Source organism: Dendropsophus ebraccatus, chromosome 5 (assembly GCF_027789765.1).
Source record: "Dendropsophus ebraccatus isolate aDenEbr1 chromosome 5, aDenEbr1.pat, whole genome shotgun sequence".
NCBI classification, from domain to species: Eukaryota; Metazoa; Chordata; class Amphibia; order Anura; family Hylidae; genus Dendropsophus; species Dendropsophus ebraccatus.
Genome location: NC_091458.1, coordinates 104,272,198 through 104,284,909, shown reverse-complemented (window position 1 = coordinate 104,284,909; position 12,712 = coordinate 104,272,198).

Below are 12,712 nucleotides of genomic sequence, written 5' to 3'. Positions count from 1 at the left end.
TAGCCACCATATGTTGGGTACATTGTGGTCATAAAGGGATGGACATGGTGAGCAACAATACTCAGGGAGGCTGTGGTGTTGCAACAATGCTCAATTGGTACCAAGGGGCCCAAAGAGTGCCAAGAAAATATTCCCCACACCATGACACCACCAGCCTGAACCGTTGATACAAGGCAGGATGGATCCATGCTTTCATGTTGTTGATGCCAAATTCTGACCCTACCATCCGAATGTCGCAGCAGAAATCGAGACTCATCAGACCAGGCAACGTTTTTCCAATCTTCTACTGTCCAATTTCGATGAACTTGTGCAAATTGTAGCCTCAGTTTCCTGTTCTTAGCTGAAAGGAGTGGCACCCGGTGTGGTCTTGTGCTGCTGTAGCCCATCTGCCTCAAAGTTGGACGTACTGTGCGTTCAGAGATGCTCTTCTGCCTACCTTGGTTGTAACGGTTGGCTATTTGAGTCACTGTTGCCTTTCTATCAGCTCGAACCAGTCTGCCCATTCTCCTCTGACCTCTGGCATCAACAAGGCATTTCCGCCCACAGAACTGCCGCTCACTGGATGTTTTTTCTTTTTCGGACCATTCTCTGTAAACCCTAGAGATGGTTGTGCGTGAAAATCCCAGTAGATCAGCAGTTTCTGAAATACTCAGACCAGCCCTTCTGGCACCAACAACCATGCCACGTTCAAAGGCACTCAAATCACCTTTCTTCCCCATACTGATGCTCGGTTTGAACTGCAGGAGATTGTCTTGACCATGTCTACATGCCTAAATGCACTGAGTTGGCGCCATGTGATTGGCTGATTAGAAATTAAGTGGTAACGTGCAGTTGGACAGGTGTACCTAATAAAGTGGCCGGTGAGTGTATATAATGGCATGCACTGTATGTTATACACATGTGCGTTGTGTGTGCGTATATATATATATATATATATATATATACACATATATATATATATATATATATATATATATATGTGTGTGTGTGGGGGGGGGGTGTATATATGATGTCATGCTTTTTGTGCATTAGGTCCTCCTGTTCACATGAAAAAAATGTTCTAAGGGTGCCTTCACACACACTGGATCTGCAGCCGATGATTTGATTTGGAGCCTCGTCATAGAGGGCAGGGAATTCCCTCCCACTGGGGGCGGGCCGATGACCTCCAGTGCTTCAGCACGGCCTGGTACCGCTGGATAGAATGGCGCGGTTCCTCATGACGGCGCTGTTCTATCGGTGTGTTAAATTCAAGAGGATGTACCTGGTGGTACATCCTCTTTAAAAGGGTGTTCTCACCTGCTAACATGCAGCACACAGCAGTGAACTGAATTTCTGCAGACGAGAAATTCCCTTTCACCTCTTAAGGACATAGGACGTACCGGTACGTCCTATGTCCTCATTAGCACTTCAAAGCGGGGCCGCGCGGCGGCCCCGCTTTGAAGTGCCGCGATCCCGGGTGCCGCGTGTAGCCCGGGACCGCCGCTATTAGCGGGCACGGTCCGATCGCCGTGCCCGCTAATTAGCTAATCGGAGGCAGCTGTCAAAGTTGACAGCTGCCTCCGATTACCGGAGGCAACGTTTCCCTGGTGTCTAGTGGGGGAGATCGCTCCTCCGGGACCTTGTCCCGGAGGAGCGATCTCCGTTACTGATGCCGGCCGGGGACGCGTCCAAGATGGCGCCGTCCTCGGCTCGGCACTCGTTTGTTTCCGGCTGCAGCAGCCGAAAGCAAACGAGTGCCGATCTCATGGATCTCTGCAGCATATCTATGCTGCAGAGATCTCAATGAGAGATCCAAGTGTATATACTAGAAGTCCCCTAGGGGGGCTTCTAGTATATGTGTAAAAAAAAAAAAAAACGTGTTGTTAATAGTAAAAAGCCCCCTCCCCTAATAAAAGTCTGAATCACCCCCCTTTCCCCAGGTTTTAAATAAAAGTAAACAAATAAATAAATAAATAAACATGTTTGGTATCGCCGCGTGCGTAATCGCCCGAACTATTAATTAATCACATTCCTGATCTCGTACGGTAAACGGCGTCAGCGCAAAAAAATCCCAAAGTGCAAAATTGCGCATTTTTGGTCGCATCAAATCCAGAAAAAATGTAATAAAAAGCGATCAAAAAGTCGTATATGCGCAATCAAGGTACCGATAGAAAGATCACATCATGGCGCAAAAAATGACACCTCGCACAGCCCCATAGACCAAAGGATAAAAGCGCTATAAGCCTGGGAATGGAGCGATTTTAAGGAATGTATATTGGTTAACAACGGTTTGAATTTTTTACAGGCCATCAGATACAATATAAGTTATACATGTTACATATCGTTTTAATCGTAACGACTTGAGGAACATGCATAACAAGTCAGTTTTACCCCAGGGCGAATGGCGTAAAAACACATTTCCCCCAAATAAAAGAAATGCGTTTTTTTTTTCAATTTCACCACACTTTGAATTTTTTTCTGGTTTCGCAGTGTACTTTATGCAAAAATTCAGCCTGTAATTGCAAAGTACAATTAGTGATGCAAGAAATAAGGGGTCATGTGGGTTTCTAGGTGGAAAAATGCAAGTGCTATGACCTTTTAAACACAAGGAGGAAAAACCGAAAACGTAAAAACGAAAATGGGCCATGTCCTTAAAGGGTTAAAAAAAAAAAAAAAAAAAAACATTTTAAACATTCTATGCTGTTTGCATATGGTGCCACAGAACGATTGCATAAGTGACTGGCAATGTGCATGCATCGTTGGTAACATACACAGCTTTATGCAAAGTCGCTGTACTAATGTGAAAGGTTTGGCGCTGGTTATGTCTTTGTATGTAGGGTGGGCCCCTAGAATCAGTTTCCCTGGTGGGCCCAAGGTACCCAGTCCGACACTGCATAGGAGGGATTATTACAGTGTATATGGGGCTGAGGGGGCTCTGCTATAGTATATGAGAATTTAGGAGGGATTATTACAGTGTATATGGGTCTGAGGGGGCTCTGTTATGGTATATGAGGGATTATTACAGTGTATGAGGGGCTGAGGGGGCTCTGCTATGGTATATGAGGATATAGGAGGGATTATTAGTGTATGAGGGGGCTCTGCTATGGTATATGAGGATATAGTAGGGATTATTACAGTGTATGAGGGCTGAGGGGGCTCTGTTATGGTATATGAGGATATAGGACGGATTATTACAGTGTATGAGGGTCTGAGGGGGCTCTGCTATGGTATATGAGGGGGCTCTGCTAGGCAGTGGCGTAGCTACCATGAAGGCAGGGAAGGCAGTTGCTATGGGGGGCCCGCCTGGCCTGTCTCCCCTATCTTCAAGGTAGCTACGCTACTGATGGTTAAGCACCCTCTGCAATTCCCTCTGAAACACCTCCGCACCTCCCCCTGACACAGGCTCAGAGCGTCCTGCACCAGTCTCCCCACAAGTGGAACAGTCCCGGGATGTTCCGCTAAGCCCCGCCCCCATCGCGGCAAGCCCTGCCCCAGCGGCCACCGCTGGTGGGATATTCGCTCATCGCACATGGACTGAGGAGGAGACACAGCAGGAAGATGGTAACTATCACTGCCAGCTGGAAGTCACCAGCTTCCCTGGCATCCTGTATAATGGGGGTCACTCAGGCTCAGCTTCCCTGGCATCCTGTATAATGGGGGTCACTCAGGCTCAGCTTCCCTGGCATCCTGTATAATGGGGGTCGCTCAGCCTCCCTGGCATCCTGTATAATGGTGGTCACCAGCTTCCCTGGCATCCTGTATAATGGGGGTCACTCAGGCTCAGCTTCCCTGGCATCCTGTATAATGGGGTCACCAGCTTCCCTGGCATCCTGTATAATGGGGGTCACTCAGGCTCAGCTTCCCTGGCATCCTGTATAATGGGGTCACTCAGCTTCCCTGGCATTCTGTATAATGGGGTCACTCAGCTTCCCTGGCATCCTGTATAATGGGGGTCACTCAGGCTCAGCTTCCCTGGCATCCTGTATAATGGGGGTCACTCAGGCTCAGCTTCCCTGGCATCCTGTATAATGGGGGTCACTCAGGCTCAGCTTCCCTGGCATCCTGTATAATGGGGGTCGCTCAGCCTCCCTGGCATCCTGTATAATGGGGGTCACCAGCTTCCCTGGCATCCTGTATAATGGGGGTCACTCAGGCTCAGCTTCCCTGGCATCCTGTATAATGGGGTCACCAGCTTCCCTGGCATCCTGTATAATGGGGGTCACTCGGGCTCAGCTTCCCTGGCATCCTGTATAATGGGGGTCACTCAGGCTCAGCTTCCCTGGCATCCTGTATAATGGGGTCACTCAGCTTCCTTGGCATCCTGTATAATGGGGGTCACTCAGGCTCAGCTTCCCTGGCATTCTGTATAATGGGGGTCACTCAGGCTCAGCTTCCCTGGCATCCTGTATAATGGGGTCACTCAGCTTCCCTGGCATTCTGTATAATGGGGTCACTCAGCTTCCCTGGCATCCTGTATAATGGGGGTCACTCAGGCTCAGCTTCCCTGGCATCCTGTATAATGGGGGTCACTCAGGCTCAGCTTCCCTGGCATCCTGTATAATGGGGGTCACTCAGGCTCAGCTTCCCTAGCATCCTGTATAATGGGGGTCACTCAGGCTCAGCTTCCCTGGCATCCTGTATAATGGGGACACTCAGGCTCAGCTTCCCTGGCATCCTGTATAATGGGGGTCACACAGGCTCAGCTTCCCTGGCATCCTGCATAATGGGGGTCACTCAGGCTCAGCTTCCCTGGCATCCTGTATAATGGGGGTCACTCAGGCTCAGCTTCCCTGGCATCTTGTATAATGGGGTCACCAGCTTCCCTGGCATCCTGTATAATGGGGTCACTCAGCTTCCCTGGCATCCTGTATAATGTGGGTCACCAGCTTCCCTGGCATCCTGTATAATGGGGTCACCAGCTTCCCTGGCATCCTGTATAATGGGGGTCACCAGCTTCCCTGGCATCCTGTATAATGGGGGTCACCAGCTTCCCTGGCATCCTGTATAATGGGGGTCACTCAGGCTCACCTTCCCTGGCATCCTGTATAATGGGGGTCACTCAGGCTCAGCTTCCTTGGCATCCTGTATAATGGGGGTCACTCAGCCTCCCTGGCATCCTGTATAATGGGGGTCACTCAGGCTCAGCTTCCCTGGCATCCTGTATAATGGGGGTCGCTCAGCCTCCCTGGCATCCTGTATAACGGGGTCACCAGCTTCCCTGGCATCCTGTATAATGGGGTCACCAGCTTCCCTGGCATCCTGTACAATGGGGTCACTCAACTTCCCTGGCATCCTGTATAAAGGGGGTCACCAGCTTCCCTGGCATCCTGTATAATGGGGGTCACTCAGGCTCAGCTTCCCTGGCATCCTGTATAATTGGGGTCACTCAGGCTCAGCTTCCCTGGCATCCTGTATAATGGGGGTCATCAGCTTCCCTGGCATCCTGTATAATGGGGTCACCAGCTTCCCTGGCATCCTGTATAATGGGGGTCACCAGCTTCCCTGGCATCCTGTATAATGGGGGTCACTCAGGCTCAGCTTCCCTGGCATCCTGTATAATGGGGGTCACTCAGGCTCAGCTTCCCTGGCATCCTGCATAATGGGGGTCACTCAGGCTCAGCTTCCCTGGCATCCTGTATAATGGGGGTCACTCAGGCTCAGCTTCCCTGGCATCCTGCATAATGGGGGTCACTCAGGCTCAGCTTCCCTGGCATCCTGTATAATGGGGGTCACTCAGGCTCAGCCTCCCTGGCATCCTGTATAATGGGGGTCACTCAGCTTCCCTGGCATCCTGTAAAATGGGGTCACCAGCTTCCCTGGCATCCTGTATAATGGGGTCACCAGCTTCCCTGGCATCCTGTATAATGAGGTCACTCAGCTTCCCTGGCATCCTGTATAATGGGGGTCACTCAGGCTCAGCTTCCCTGGCATCCTGTATAATGGGGGTCACTCAGGCTCAGCCTCCCTGGCATCCTGTATAATGGGGTCACCAGCTTCCCTGGCATCCTGTATAATGGGGTCACTCAGCTTCCCTGGCATCCTGTATAATGGGGGTCACTCAGGCTCAGCTTCTCTGGCATCCTGTATAATGGGGGTCACTCAGGCTCAGCTTCCCTGGCATCCTGTATAATGGGGGTCACTCAGCTTCCCTGGCATCCTGTATAATGGGGTCACCAGCTTCCCTGGCATCCTGTATAATGGGGTCACTCAGCTTTCCTGGCATCCTGTATAATGGGGTCAGTCAGTCTCCCTGGTATCCTGTATAATGGGGTCAGTCAGCCTCCCTGGTATCCTGTATAATGGGGTCACTCAGCTTTCCTGGCATCCTGTATAATGGGGTCAGTCAGTCTCCCTGGTATCCTGTATAATGGGGTCAGTCAGCCTCCCTGGTATCCTGTATAATGGGGTCATCCCGCTTCCCTAGCATCTTGTATAGTAGTCAGTATAATGGAGGTCACCCCCTGGACTCAGAGCTGCCCCAACCAGCAGGGACTCCAAACGGCCTGCTACCACTCACCCCCCCCCCACCCTACCCCACCCCACCCCAGGGCCAGGCCCGGATTGGTAATCTGGAAAAAGCGGGCAAATGCCTGCTGGGCTGCCAGGATTACCAGTCCGGGGGCCGCCGTTCCTGGACCCCATGTGCACCGGCCCTCAGCAGTGGCTGCAAGAATAGCGCAGCCGGCCGCTGCGCTATTCATTCAGCCTCTGCAGAGGGCCGGTGACCTGGCCCTTTAACTGTGAGCGTTCAAGATGAACGCTCACAGTCTGCAGCGGCCGCGCTCTGACTGACAGAGCCAGGGAGCCATTGGCCCCCGGCCCTGCCAGTCACTCCTGTGGCCGGCCGGCCGGTCTTCGTAGCCGGAAGGTGTCAGGGCCGGCCCGGGGTCGCAGACGTGCCGAGCGCAGGCACGTCTGCAGGCACCTCTGCCAGGCCCCCAGCGGCTGACGTCACTTCCTGACGCACCGCTGAGGACCTGGCAAGAGAGAGAAGAGAGACGCTGCAGCAGGAGGCAGGTGCAGTGACCGAAGATCCGGGAGGAAGAAGCTGCCAGGAGCGAGTTGACAGGTGAGAATGAGTGTGTGTTTTTTTTTTACCCCTTCACATGTGGCCATGGGGGGGGGGGGGGATTTATGTGGATGCACAGCAGGGGGCTATTCTACATTGGGGGGATGCAGGGGGAGGCTATTCTATATTGGGGGGATGCAGGGGGGGCTATTCTACATTGGGGGGATGCAGGGGGGCTATTCTACATTGGGGGGATGCAGGGGGGGCTATTCTATATTGGGGGGATGCAGGGAGGGCTATTCTACATTGGGGGGATGCAGGGGGCTATTCTACATTGGGGGATGCAGGGGGAGGCTATTCTATATTGGGGGGATGCAGGGGCGGGCTATTCTACATTGGGGGGATGCAGGGGGAGGCTGTTCTATATTGGGGGGATGCAGGGGGGGGCTATTCTACATTGGGGGGATGCAGGGGGAGGCTATTCTATATTGGGGGGATGCAGGGGGGCTATTCTACATTGGGGGGATGCAGGGGGAGGCTATTCTATATTGGGGGGATGCAGGGGGGGCTATTCTACATTGGGGGGATGCAGGGGGCTATTCTACATTGGGGGATGCAGGGGGAGGCTATTCTATATTGGGGGGATGCAGCGGGGGGCTATTCTATATTGGGGGGATGCAGGGGGGGCTATTCTATATTGGGGGGATGCAAAGGGGGGCTATTCTATATTGGGGGGATGCAGGGGGGCTATTCTATATTGGGGGGATGCAGGGGGGCTATTCTACATTGGGGGGATGCAGGGGGGCTATTCTATATTGGGGGATGCAGGGGGGCTATTCTATATGGGGGGGATGCAAGGGGGGCTATTCTATATTGGGGGGATGCAGGGGGGGCTATTTTATATTGGGGGATGCACAGCAGGGGGCTATTCTATATGGGGGGAATGCACAGGGGCTATTCTATATGGGGGGGATGCACAGGGGCTATTCTATATGGGGGGATGCACGGGGGGCTATTCTATATGGGGGGATGCACAGCAGGGGGGGCATTCTATATGGGGGGGATGCACAGCAGGGGGGCTATTCTATATGGGAGGATGCACGTGGGGGCTATTCTATATGGGGGGATGCACAGCAGGGGGGCCATTCTATATGGGGGGATGCACGTGGGGGCTATTCTATATGGGGGGATGCACAGCAGGGGGGCTATTCTATATGGGGGGATGCACAGCAGGGGGGGCATTCTATATGGGGGGATGCACAGCAGGGGGGCTATTCTATATGGGGGGGATGCACGTGGGGGCTATTCTATATGGGGGGATGCACAGCAGGGGGGCTATTCTATATGGGGGATGCACAGCAGGGGGGCTATTCTATATGGGGGGATGCACAGCAGGGGGGCTATTCTATATGGGGGGGTGCACGTGGGGGCTATTCTATATGGGGGGATGCACAGCAGGGGGTTATTCTATATGGGGGGGATGCACGTGGGGGCTATTCTATATGGGGGGATGCACAGCAGGGGGTTATTCTATATGGGGGGATGCACGTGGGGGCTATTCTATATGGGGGGATGCACAGCAGGGGGGCCATTCTATATGGGGGGGTGCACGGGGGGCTATTCTATATATGGGGGGATGCACGGGGAGCTATTCTATATGGAAAGGTGTGCAGCAGGAGGCTATTCTATATGGAGGGATGTATTGATGAGGATGTTACTGGAACAAGAAGCCTAAAATGTCTGTCTGGCAGATCCCGTGGAGATGAGTCCTGGCCAGAGAAGCCTTCATGATGGCCGGAGATAGGGTACTATTACACCAACAGATCTGACGACAGATTATCTGCCAAAGATTTGAAGCCAAACCCAGGAGTGGATTTGAAAAGAGGAGAAATCCAGTCTTTCCTTTATGACCTGGTCTGTTTATAGTCCGTTCCTGGGTTTGGCTTCAAATCTTTGGCAGATAATCTTTCGTCAGATCTGTTGGTGTAATAGTACCCATAGATGGAGAAGAAAAGGAAAAGTGGACGTCTCGTCATGCAGAGAAGACTGTGAGTCACAGGATGTAACTGCACAATAATCACCTATAAGGTCTGCAGAACCTTTACACAGCTGGGATCTACCTCTGTATCAGGGGTGTCACACTCCGGCCCTCCAGGTGTTGCAAAACTACAATTCCCGTCATGCTTTAGCTGTCCAGGCATGATGGGATTTGTAGTGATGTAACAGCTGGAAGGCTGGTGTTTGACACCTGTGTTCTATGGTCACTGCTTTGGAAGAATATTGGTCTTTATATGGTGGCTGTTATTTGGTGACAGTATAGTGGTATTATCCAGTCACCGTATGCTGAGGGTAGTGGGCATGGTGTGATGGTATAGTGGTATTATCCAGTCACCGTATGCTGAGGGTAGTGGGCATGGTGTGATGGTATATGGGCATGGTGTGATGGTATAGTGGTATTATCCAGTCACCGTATGGTGAGAGTAGTGGGCATGGTGTGATGGTATAGGGGTATTATCCAGTCACCGTATTTTGAGAGTAGTGGGCATGGTGTGATGGTATAGTGGTATTATCCAGTCACCATATGGTGAGAGTAGTGGGCATGGTGTGATGGTATAGGGGTATTATCCAGCCACCGTATTTTGAGAGTAGTGGGCATGGTGTGATGTATAGGGGTATTATCCAGTCACCGTATGGTGAGAGTAGTGGGCATGGTGTGATGGTATTACTCGTCCTGTGTATTCTGGTATTATTGGTAATATTAGTTTTGTATATAGTGGATTATATTCAGTCACAGTGTTGCAGTATTAGTCATTATGTGGTGGTAATGGCCGTGCTCCTGGTGTGGTGATATTATTTGTTACTTATATACTGGTAGTATAGGAAATATTGGTAGGTTTGCTTAGTAACAGTATGGCAGTAACGTGTACAGTATGGTGATAATATTTGCTTACAGGTGTTATTAACTATGACAGTGTTATCATGCACAGAAAATTCTAGATAGATAGATATCCAGTAGGAAATATCTATCTAGAAGCTTATTATGTATCTTTGATTACACATGAGATCACAACCAGCAGACACATTTTAATAATTAAAACCTTACAACTTCTACCGCCATTATATGGAGTGCAGACATAGTCAGGATAAAAGGGATTTAAAAAATATAGTAACTTTTGTCCAAAAACAGCACCACCCTGTCCTCAGACTGTGTGTGATATTACAACTTGGCTCCATTCACTTCAATGGAACTGAACTGCAATACCTCACACAAACTGAAGAAGAGTGTGGCGCTGTTTCTGGAATAAAGTGGCCATGTTTTTCTCCTTTAAAGGGAATCTGTGAGGTCCATTCCAGGTCTAGGGCTGTAGATCTCAGCAGACAGGTGTGAGGGAGAAATCACTGACAGGACCTTTAGTCCAGTGTAAACTTATACAATTGTCCTTTTCATTACCAACTAAAGTTTCACAACAGCAGCAGCAGCAGCACTAACCTATACGTCCATCAGTCAGAGCAGGCAGGGGCGGTGCAGAAGTTGCTGCTGTGGCTCCACCTCTGTGACAGTTCAGCTGGTAATGGAAAGAATGATTATAGAGGTTTACACTGGACTAAAAGGTCCAGTCCCTGACGCTGGAATCTACAGCTGTGTTACCTGGTATAGACCCCACAGGTTCCCTTTAAGGGCACGTTCATACCTAATCCAATGCGGATTTGATGCTTGTGATTTAATCAGTTGAAATAAATGCATAAATATGCCGCATCAAATCCACAGCAGATTTTAGCATTATTTTTAGGTGCTGATGGTGGGGTTCACATGTTTAAGGGAGTTGTGGGGACATGGCTAAATGAAGCAGAATTTGCTACAGGGAATTACGCTATCCATGATATGGTATGTGGGCCGCTGGGGTTTGACTGCCAGGGCTGATTTTAAGTCCCAGTCCGGCCCTGCCCAGGGCACAGCGTCTCAGAGCTGCCAAATGCAGGGGGACAGCTCCATATCACTGGTACAGGTAATATGTTGGGGGCCCCATACACTTTTTTGCTATGGGGCCCCATGAATCCTAGTTACGCCCCTGACTACACACATGGAACCATACAACAAGAAGTGCCACCAGTCACACACCATTTCTGCATCCACTGCACACACAGGAGAATCTGCTTTATATCTTTGCCTAATTCACTCAGAAGTCGACCTAGGGACAATGTAGAGAAATAACTCCCCTGGTGTTTAATTGGCCATATATGAAGAAGCTGGAGTCGGCACTCAGACCCTGATAAAATTCAGGAGTGGGAGATGGAGTCTGCGGCCTACAGACTCCACAGCCCTGTATATCCATGAATTTCAGCTGCAAGCTAAATGTCCCTAACTTTTAGCAAAATATATATATAATATTGCATGTATGTATGTATGCATATGAGAATCCCTATACATCCCCTCTATAGAAGTAACTGAAAGGAAACACAATTCTAACAAGCACAATTCCCTCCTCCCCACCCTCTTCATCATTAGGAATGCCACTGGAACATTTTCTCCTGTCTGAACATTGCACAGGTGCCTTAACGATCCAGCCCATGTTCAGTATTCACACAGCTGAGGAATAGGAGACAATCTGCCTGGAGCATTCCTAATCATGAGGAGGGCGGGGAGGAGGGACAAAGAGGGTGTGCCAGCCTAATGCATAGACATTCTAGGCCATGGCCGTTCGGCATGGGGGCTGAAAGTTTAACCCTTTAAGGACGGGGCCAATTTTCGTTTTTGCGTTTTCGTTTTTTCCTCCTTGTGTTTAAAAGGCCATAGCACTTGCATTTTTCCACCTAGAGACCCACATGAACCCTTATTTTTTGCGTCACTAATTGTACTTTGCAATGACAGGCTGAATTTTTGCATAAAGTACACTGCGAAAGCAGAAAAAAATTCAAAGTGTGGTGAAATTGAAAAAAAAAAAATGCATTTCTTTTATTTGGGGGGAATGTGTTTTTACGCCATTCGACTTTTCTTGTATCTGATGGCCTGTAAAAAATTCAAACCATTGTTAACAAATATACGTTCCTTAAAATCGCTCCATTCCCAGGCTTATAACGCTTTTATCCTTTGGTCTATGGGGCTGTGTGAGGTGTCATTTTTTGCGGCATGTTGTTTACTTTCTATCGGTACCTTGATTGCGCATATACGACTTTTCGATAGCTTTTTATTACATTTTTTCTGGATTTGATGCGACCAAAAATGCGCAATTTTGCACTTTGGGATTTTTTTGCGCTTACGCCGTTTACCGTGTGAGATCATTATTGTGATTAATTAATAGTTCGGGCGATTACGATAGCGAACATGTTTATTTATTTACTTTTATTTAAAACCTGGGAAAAGGGGGGGTGATTCAAACTTTTATTAGGGGATAGGGCTTTTTACTAATAACAATTTTTTTTTTTTTTACACATATACTAGAAGCCGCCTTGGGGACTTCTAGTATATACACTTTGATCTCTCATTGAGATCTTTGCTGTATAGTTATACAGCAAAGATCAATGAGATCGGCACTCGTTTGCTTTCGGCTGCTGCAGCCGAAAACAAAAAAGAGTGCCGAGCCGGACAACGTCCCGGAGGAGCGATCTCCGCCACTAGACACCAGGGAAGCGCTGCATCCGGTAATCGGATGCAGCTGTCATGTTTGACAGCTGCATCTGATTACTGTATTAGCGGGCACGGCGATCGGACCGTGCCCGCTAATA